The sequence below is a fragment of the Capsicum annuum genome, chromosome 3 (genome assembly GCF_002878395.1).
Source record: "Capsicum annuum cultivar UCD-10X-F1 chromosome 3, UCD10Xv1.1, whole genome shotgun sequence".
Lineage (NCBI taxonomy): Eukaryota > Viridiplantae > Streptophyta > Magnoliopsida > Solanales > Solanaceae > Capsicum > Capsicum annuum.
In genome coordinates, this window is record NC_061113.1 from 240481653 (window position 1) to 240491518 (window position 9866).

At 34.2% G+C, this 9866-nt stretch overlaps 1 pseudogene; it reads left to right on the forward strand.

Annotated features, from left to right (window-relative positions):
* LOC107862767 overlaps positions 1 to 9521 on the forward strand; it is a 39982-nt pseudogene extending 30461 nt beyond the window's left edge.
* The last annotated feature ends 345 nt before the right edge of the window (positions 9522 to 9866 follow it).

Consider the following 9866-nt stretch of genomic DNA (forward strand, 5'->3'; position numbering starts at 1 on the left):
AGACTGGAGATCCCAAGAGCTAGGTTCAAGGAGATCAAACAAAGTTGTGTCTGACAGGTTCAACATTGTCAATTAAACAACTCATTCTCATGAAGTAGACAATGTTCAGTAAACAAGGATAAGACTTAAGGTGAAAAGTCTTTTAATGATTATCTAAATTTGGAAGATTTGGCCAAATAATTTAATCTATAGGATTGAACGTTTAGAAATCACCTATGTGAGGGCAAAGTGGAAGCCGCTTCAAGGAGAATGTTAGTAAAGGCCTATTCTCTAAGCTCTCACAAAACTGAGACGTGTTCATGGCTGAAAAGAACAAAATTGTGAGAACCATAAACAGTAAAAGACTGGTTGTGTGACATGTGTTGTCTAGGTGTACTCTAAAGCTCAACGATTCAAAGATATCAAATCTACCGATTGACCGAGTGCATCTGATTCATGTTCACTATGGAAAGTTCAAAAGGAAACACACTTATCCAGATGCAATCAGTCTTTGCTTGATGATCACATACTTGTCCGTAAAATTTTTACAAAAAAATAGTCATTTCCCATTCATGTGGGGGATTGTTGGGTTCAAAGTATATGAAAAGTGTGAATGAAAAATGGAAAAAAAAATAGTGGACAGAAGGGAGACACTAATTTAGAAAGTGTACTCCCAAATTGGAAAGTTCACTCTTTCTCCCACATTGGTGAAAGAAGAGAACTTGTGAGTGTTTAAAATAAGGAACAATTACTCCACATGGTAAGTGAGGTAAGAAATAAGAGATGCCTCACGTCATTGTCGTCGTCACTCGCTCGGCTCGGCTTTAGCTTTGGCTTTGGTTTTAGCTTTGGGTTCGAATTTGGATAATGATCAATGAGATCTATCTTTTTGGATAAAGTTTATTTGACAGAAATTCAGAATTCAGAAATTCAGTTCGAAAATATCAAAGAGAAAAACACAACTTTTTTCTGTGTTTTGATACTCCATTTATATGCATGCATGCATATTCTGAAATAGTGCAGTGCTGAAATGAAGGGATGCAACCCTTCAATGAAATGACACACTGATTCATGAAATGGTTTGCCTGTTCGAAAAAGACACATTCTTTGGACGAATAGACATGGATTTTCCAGAAAGGTCACACCTTTTAAGTGAACCTTTGCCACTTTTCAGAAGAGGCACATGTTGGCTATATAAACCTGCTTTCATCCACAGGTTTAGGTATGAATTTTCTAAAATACAAACTCTCTTCTTGTCTTGAAAAATTTTCTGTGTGATCTATCAAACTGTTGAGTGAGTTCGCTGAATCCAACAATTTGAGTTACCGCTATTGTTTAGATTGAAGGACATTTTATCCTGGGAGTGAGATTCCTAAACCTCGGGTACTGTGAGGGAAATTATTCCTTAAGGACACTCTGTGAATTCGGAGGACTTGGTCTTACATTCTGTTTCATCTCTTTTATGAATCTGAACACACTTCTTAGATAAATTATTCGTAATCTAGTGTTGAAGGTGTTACAGAACTTCATAAATGTTCTTGTCTTGGACTTGAACTAGTGTCGAAGTTTGTGTTTCTTATATACAGATTCTTTTACTCGAATACATAAAAGATAACAATACACCCCAAATACACACCCAAATACAGGATGCAATCACATAAATATACATGTTTTGTATTAGTGGTTCACAGCTCGCTATTTTGAAGGAAATTTCAGAACAGATCGATTGATTGCGAACAAAATTATGATGAAATGTAGAATTTATATTTTGTTTGGACATAATTTTGTAACTTCAAGTCTAAAAATATATAAAGTTGATATAGACTGTATTTGTTGCGCGAACAAATACATTAACTTAACTTCTACATGTGTTATTGATTTAATCTTTTTTTAATCCATAATCACACTTATCACTTTGCTCAATTATCAAGTGCAAAGGTGAGTTAATTATTTGATTTGGTTTATATACAATGGTAATGTAAAATATAGGTCAAGGAGGCAGGAAAGAAAAGGTTATTTTCTATTGACTTGCCCTTATATCAGGCTTGGTTCGACCTATACATGATGGATGAAGGTTTTGGCAAGTTCAAAATGGATGGTACCTATAATCAAACCCAACAGTTGAAGTAATTAAGAAGAAATATAAAATTATGCTCTTTTTTATCTATCTTAAGGTCACTACCAATTCCTTATGTATTATCCAAATGTCATGTATGCAGTGATGTTCGAAATTCCTTTATAACTTTCTGAACCGTTCATATTTTGTTCTGTAGTCTTTTAATTTTCAAATAGTTTTTACAATATAATAAAGGCTATAGGTCAACGGTTTTGATGTTTACTTGCACTTCTGTATTAATGATCTACTAATGTTCCAGAACAGGACAATTACTTTTTCTACAGGTTATCAATTATTAATAACTATCATATTTTAACAACCCGAGTGTTTTTACATGTGATTAGAGCTAAGAACGAGTCCATGTGACCTCTATATAGAGAATAAACCACTTAAGGATGGGTTCGGATGGGTTGGGGGCATCTTTAGATGAAAAAATAGGTCGTGCGTCTCGAAGAAGACCCCGCCGATAACCCCACATCATGAGGGCCACCGCAGAGTGCCGCTGCCTCACCCATGCAGAGGGCCCGTGCCGCAAGGGGGCTAACTCATGCTAGGTGTCGCGCCGCGAGGCCTCTGTCGTGCGATGATGGTCTCGCCTTGAGGCCTCCGTTACCCAATGGGGGTCATGCTGCATACACCCCTCCCCCTATGTCATTTTTCCAAGGTTCTTAAATGTCTATGGAGTATTTTGGTCCTTATACGCCTAAAAATCATCCCCTAATATTCTAATATGTTTTCCCAAATTGGGATTGACCCTAAATCAACACCAGAACATTCTCTTCTCCCCATCTAAGTCAAGAGATTGGGAAGTTATGTAGAAGAGCCCCAAGGTTAACTTTTATTGAATTTCTCTCTATCATCAAAGGTATGTAGAACGACCTAAAATCTATAGGGGTTTAATTATTATTCTCTTAAATTCTTTTAGTGATTTAAGTATGAAATTCCATTTAACTATGCAAGCATGTTTCAAATTTGCACTCATGTATTTTGTTAAACTTATATATATTATATTGTGATTGATAAAACGAATAGGGTTCTGAATATTTCCTTCACTTGATTTATCGATCCATATGCATATGGTTGTGAAGAACATGCATGAATTGTGTTGTAAATTACTTACTGTCACGATCCAAACCAAGGCCCTGGCCATGACAGACATCCTGAACCATGAAGGCCCGAGAAACCCCTTAGCATGTAATCATAATCATAACTCATATGGTGTAAAAGTGCGGAAGATAACCTGAAACATGGTAGTCCCAAACCAAACTTAAAATTTCATGAAATCAAACCATAAGAAAAACCCAAATCCAATCTAACATGTATTATGAAGTCTCTACTGAATTGAGCGTACTAGTTTGTCTAAGCTGGGACAAGGCCCCCGGACGGACCATAAAATTAAAAAGGAAACCACACATAAAAGATATGCCTTCTGAAGTAAGGGAGACTCACTAACTCTGAATATCTGAAAATAAACTACTGGTTGATGGGACCACAGGACTGTGCCTCAGAACCTAAAATACATGGGGTCAATACTTGAAAGTACTGGCATGTAGAACAATCTAAAAATATAACATATATTTTTATACAACATAAGTGAGAGCATTTCATAAAGCAATGTAGCATATGCTTTACGAAAACACATGTGCATAATTTGATGAGCTTCAAAATATTTTCTTGTAATCATGACTCAACTTTTTGCTTTACTTCTGAGCTAGATGGTACAACCTACATTTCTACAATCTCATGGATTATATGGAATCCACCCTTAACTCGGCGTCCAAGCCACCAATCCAAGTTTGCTGCTAGGATTGGAGTACATAATAATCACTAAGTATGCCTCTTGCATGACATATCATGTCACAGAAAAGGATATGCCTATTGCATGACATACCTTTCTATAAAAAAAAAAACCGCATCGACAAAATACAGTTTAGGGCTGTGAGTTATCTAAACTCGTGCCTTCTTTGGGTAACCATCTAACTCTCTTTAGCCCCAATTTTAATTCTTTAAAACCATGCTTCATGATTATAAAAGTTAATTTCTAATTCTTTTAAGGGCATATCATAACAGGGTATCATCATACCCAGACTTGCAAGTCATTCATATCATATCACATTATATCCATAGCCCTTTTTATTCAACATAATCCAGATGACCACCAAAAGATTTATCAAATCACATGAGAGTTCTTATTTTCAAAAGCAGATGAAACTTATGCAAACACACTATCTTTTCAAGACTTTAACACCTGGTGGTCAATTCTTTCATTAATCACATACAGTTTCTTCATTGGAAAATTATAGCATTTAGAATAGAAATCACCTCTTTGAAAACATGTAAAACAACCATGTATAATAATCAAGATGGATTTAAAATCCAAGAACTATCATCAATCATAAAACAACCTCAACATTTGACACACATAAATCTCATGATAAAAAAGGGGACTTATAGCTCATGCTCTCAAACCAAATTTACAATACATAACATGTTAAGATCATAATTTCATCATGTAAAAAGGGAATTTCACAAATCATACTCATAAAACACTCTTCGAAACTCATATCATATATGCACATGATTACAACTCAAGTTTATGGAAGAACCCCATGATAAATTCACTCTTTAATCAAAATGGGTTCATGATGTATGCTCTTCAAATAATTTCCAAAACACTTTTCATATACATACGTATCTATCTTTAAAACTTGTTAGAAACATAAAAATTTATGCCCATGAGATTTAGGATAGTCCCACATACCTTTTTGATGAACAAAATTTGAGACGTCTTGAATCTAAGCCTTAGAAGTATGAGTCTTGGGAGGAAATCCTAATTTTTCTCTCTTTGAGGGAGGAGAGGGGAATGAGTGATGAGAAACTGAAATTTTATTAGTAAAAAGGGTTTAAAGTGTGATTTAAGTCGTGGGGATAACGTTTGAGGTGAGGAAAATATCAAAATACCCCTTTAAAAACGTTATAACAGTGCAGAGCGGTCCCTACTGAAGGTTTGGATAATGGACCGTCACTCCAACCATCACAAAATGACCAATTTTTAGTCTTTCTGCTTAAGGGTGATGGTTTGGTGCAACGGGCCATCACTGGTGCGATGGGCCGTCACTAGTGCGATGGGCCATCACCCTGGCCATCGCGCTTTGGCTGACAGATACCTTTTAGTAAAACGAGCGTAACTTTTTTACTCCGATATCGGATTAAAGTGAAACTAGTTGCGTTGGAAATAAAACTCGAAGATATTTCATTTGGTATATAGTAGGTCACGTAACTCATTATATACTAGGAGTAATGGTCATTGAAAGTTGACCCAAGTTGAAACGTTCACTAAAACTTAATCGATAGAAAAGTTCTCAACTCGTCTATGAGTGAGGGGATTTTTGTGACCTCAATTCACATTCAAAGGTATTCCCACACTATAGAATTGATCATCAAACATATATTAACAAGGAATCATTGGGTTCGGATCTATACGCTTCGAAACAATGGCTTGAATTTTAGCCCAAAAATATGGGGTGTTACACTTACTACTTATGGTGTTTATTTGAATACGATTGAATGGGGCGAGTTCCCTAAGATTTTTACAAGAAACATGAATGAGAAATCTCTTTGACTAAACTATCACATTGATTTGAAGAGCTTTATTAATTGAACTTTGAAATACCTTATGATGGTAAATGATTCATGACATGTAGAGATTAACCGGAACATGAAAAATGGCTTTTAATTTTGAGCTTGCAAGTCTTACGAGAGATTCATGTTTTAAAAGGCTAAAATATGGGTTTAAAGAGAATTAGGTAGCTAATTGAGAAGACGGCCATATTTCAAAATCGTGTTTCACCGATGCGAAATTTATCCTGTCCTAAAATACAGATGATCATTGTATACTCGCTTCTTACTTTGGAATACCAGACGCAGACACTTCAATCCTTGTGAAAAACTTGGATTGGGGGCCTGACCGACGAGTCAAAGTCGAACTCTGCATAGGCCATGGGGTTTTTAGGCCATGTCGGGTACGCCGCCTAGTCAGAATTATCAAACATCATAATTTAGTTTCAGAAATTAGCTTTTGAACTGAAATTTATGTTTACATGTCGTTTTGATATTTTGTAACCCCATATTATGTTTTGTATAACGTTACTGCTAATGCTATTTAAATGTTATTTTATTTGGTCGTTCTTCATGTCAATAAATTTCAAGTATTGACCGTCCTCAGGCGGTTACATTATCTTATAATGTAGGTTCTGAGACACAATCTCACGGTCCAACACAGCAGTAGAATTTTCCGAAGTGTCATGTTTGGTAAGTCATCATCCATCTTTCGAAAGGTGTATAAATTAGATATTCAATTTTATGGTCCGATCAGGGCCTTGTCCCGAACTAGATAGTTAATCGTTAGTAGAGGTTTCATACACTGGATTAGATAGATGTTTTGTTATGAATGTTGGATCTGAAGATTGTTATTAAGATTTCCTTTAGTTTCCTTATATTTGCAATTTACATGAATTATGTTTTTGTTAGTATGTTAAGGGTTCTTCTTGGATCTCCATGGTTCGGGGTGCCCATTAAGACCAGAATTCGGCTTGAATCATGACACATACATATGTAAGTACCTTAAAAATGATATAATTATAAAATATATTTTTACATAGAACTTAAATTATTTAATAAAAGTTTGGCAGAAAAAATGTTTTCGCGTTCTAATAGTAGTACCTCGTGAACCATAATTAAAAACCGCTTATGAATAATTCAATAGTGAAGCAAGTGTATGTACGTATGTTTAATTTTTTTTTTTTTTTTTTTTTTTTTTAAAGTATGCACCTACGACCCTGCCAAACTTAATGCACTAGCTAGTAGAAACAAAAAGAAAACAAATTTCTATCAATTGATGGATCCTGGCTTATCTTTTTGTTAGTTGATCACTCGTTAGCTATAAATAAATTAATTTTGACAAATTAAAGCATCCATAATGGCTGAATATATATAGTATTGTTTGACAGCATATGGAATTCAAGAAACAAAAATATATATACATTATGGAATTTGAGCTTAAATAAGATTATAAATTATCTTATTAATAAATAAAATAAAAATTCTGAATATTAAAAGACGTGGTACTAATATTTTATTTTAGATAGCGTAAAAATGAAATTTTACCATTGTACATTGTTAAAAGTTAAAACGTTTTAGTCGTGGATATGATTAGTCCCTTGTCAGCAGAATAATCCATTATTGTCCATCAACTAGAATATTTGATACAACATCATGGATATGAAAAATTATTGCTAGATGACAGAATTTCAAAAACAAGCTAAGCAAGTCGTAGTCTTAATTATTAGGGGAAGGAAGATTGTTTGCGAGGTAACATACAAATCACTTAGAGGCTAAGTTGTTGCCTTTTGATTCCTAGCTTTAATTGGTTCAGTTTCAATCACCATTACATTATTTCATATTCATGTTTGTAAAATTATTCATTTTCAAATATTCTCTTTAACTGTGAGATTTCCATCGCTAATATTCAACATAAATATGTCTTTACAATTTTATTGCTCAATGCTTAGTGATATTCATCAATTTAACGTAATTAAATAATTAATTGCGAAAAGAATAAATATATTTTTAAAATATGCAAAACCAGTAGCCACTGTACTCCATTGGCATGTTTTAGTTATGAGATAATACATAATTACCCCTTTCAGCAATGATATTTTTCTTTAAAAAACACTTCAACTTGAAAACAAACATATAGGTTATGAAGACGGAAGGAGTGCCAATCAATCATTGTACATCGTTCGCAGGTTTTAGTTATGGATATGACTACTCCCTTGTCTGCACAATAATCCATTATTGTCCATCAACTATGTAGTAAATGGATATGACTACTCCCTTGTCTGCACAATAATCCATTATTGTCCATCAACTAGAATACTACATACAGTATCATGGTTCATGGATATGAAAAATTATTGCAAGATGAAAAATATTTCAAAAACAAGCAAGTCGGGGTCAGTACTCAGTACAACTTGCTTAATTATTAGAAGGAATATAACAAGTAAGAAAAAATAAGCTTTCTAACAAAGAATCAAGCGTAAGTACCTAATTTCCAATCTTTTATTAATGTGAAATAAAAATTTTAGTTAGCCACGTATATTTTATTTGTTTGCTATAAATAGGTGGTGATGGGTAGACTTCCTCATCCATAACAAAAACAAGGTAAATAATCACCATCGATTCATAATATGGTTGTTCACAAAGAAGTTAGTTTCCTTGCTTACCTACTTGTTCTTGGTAAGATTTTCCTTTCTCCTTTTTCTCTTTAATTTCTTCATTGATATATATGCAGTTAGAGACAAAGGTTTTCCCACCGCGAAGCAATAGAAAATATGCGTTATAAAAAAGGATTTTTCGATCCCATTTCCCACCTAATTTCTGGATAACTAGAAAATGCATGGTGAAAAAATGATTCTCATTAGAACACTAGAAAGCTTCCTAATTTTTAAACTAAAAATTGCACAAATACACAACTTATGTTTTCAATATTACAAAAAACTCAGCTCCCTAAACATATTACAAAAATCCCAACATATACACAGAAAGCTATGTATATGTCGGTTATGTTATGTATATTAATAGGGAGAGAGAGTAAAGTAATTAAAAAAGTGGGAGAAAGTGTAATTACTTTCAAAATGATTGGTATTTATGTTATTTATACATTTTTAACTATTATGCACCTTTTCAGCGGGAAATTTTAGTTGGAAAATATTGATTTTGTAGTAGTGATCCACACAAGTGGTGTTATGTTTTTCCTTAATATTTATGTATATCTTATATATTTATTGTAGGAATATTGCTTCTACATGTTGATGCCAAGGCTTGTACCAAAGAATGTGGTAATCTTGGGTTTGGGATATGTCCACGTTCAGAAGGAAGTGCAGAAAATCGCATATGCACCAATTGTTGAGCAGGCTACAAGGGTTGTAACTATTACAGTGCTGACGGGACTTTTATTTGTGAAGGAGAGTCTGACCCCAACAACCCAAAAGCTTGCCCTGAAAATTGTGATACAAGAATTGCCTATTCAAAGTGTCCACGTTTCTAAGGAAGTGCAGAAAATCGCATATGCATCAATTGTTGTGCAGGCAGTAAGGGTTGCAACTATTACAGTGCTGATGGGACTTTTATTTGTGAAGGAGAGTCTGAACCCAACAACCCAAAAGATTGCCCTAAGAATTGTGATCCAAATATTGCCTATTCGCTATGTCTCTATGAAAAATATCCACTTTCACAAGGAAAGACGATACATTACCCCACTGGATGCACCACCTGTTGCACGGGATACAAAGGTTGCTACTATATGAAATAAAAGCATGAACAGTGTCATGCTAATCTAGGTAATATGGGTGTTGGAGCTCTTTTGGACATAAATGATATGTGTTCAAGTCTCCAAATGTTTAGTTATTTTGAAAAGTTAAGCTCTCTAATAAAGAAGCAATCGTACGTATCTTGTTGTAGACACGTAAAATTTATTGAATCAAATTCATATAAAATTTGGATTTGATCCATATTTTATTGGATCTAAAATTATTTTGGGCTATAAACCCGTTTTATTCTTCATCAAGGTCCATCTCACCTTGAGGCCCAAACTCATGTCATGTGTCAAATGACATGGCATCCCAGTTAAATTAAAAACAAATGAGACAAGGCCACACAATCAAATGAGGTGACAATCCAAGTCAAATTCAAGAGTCAATGAAACATCGCC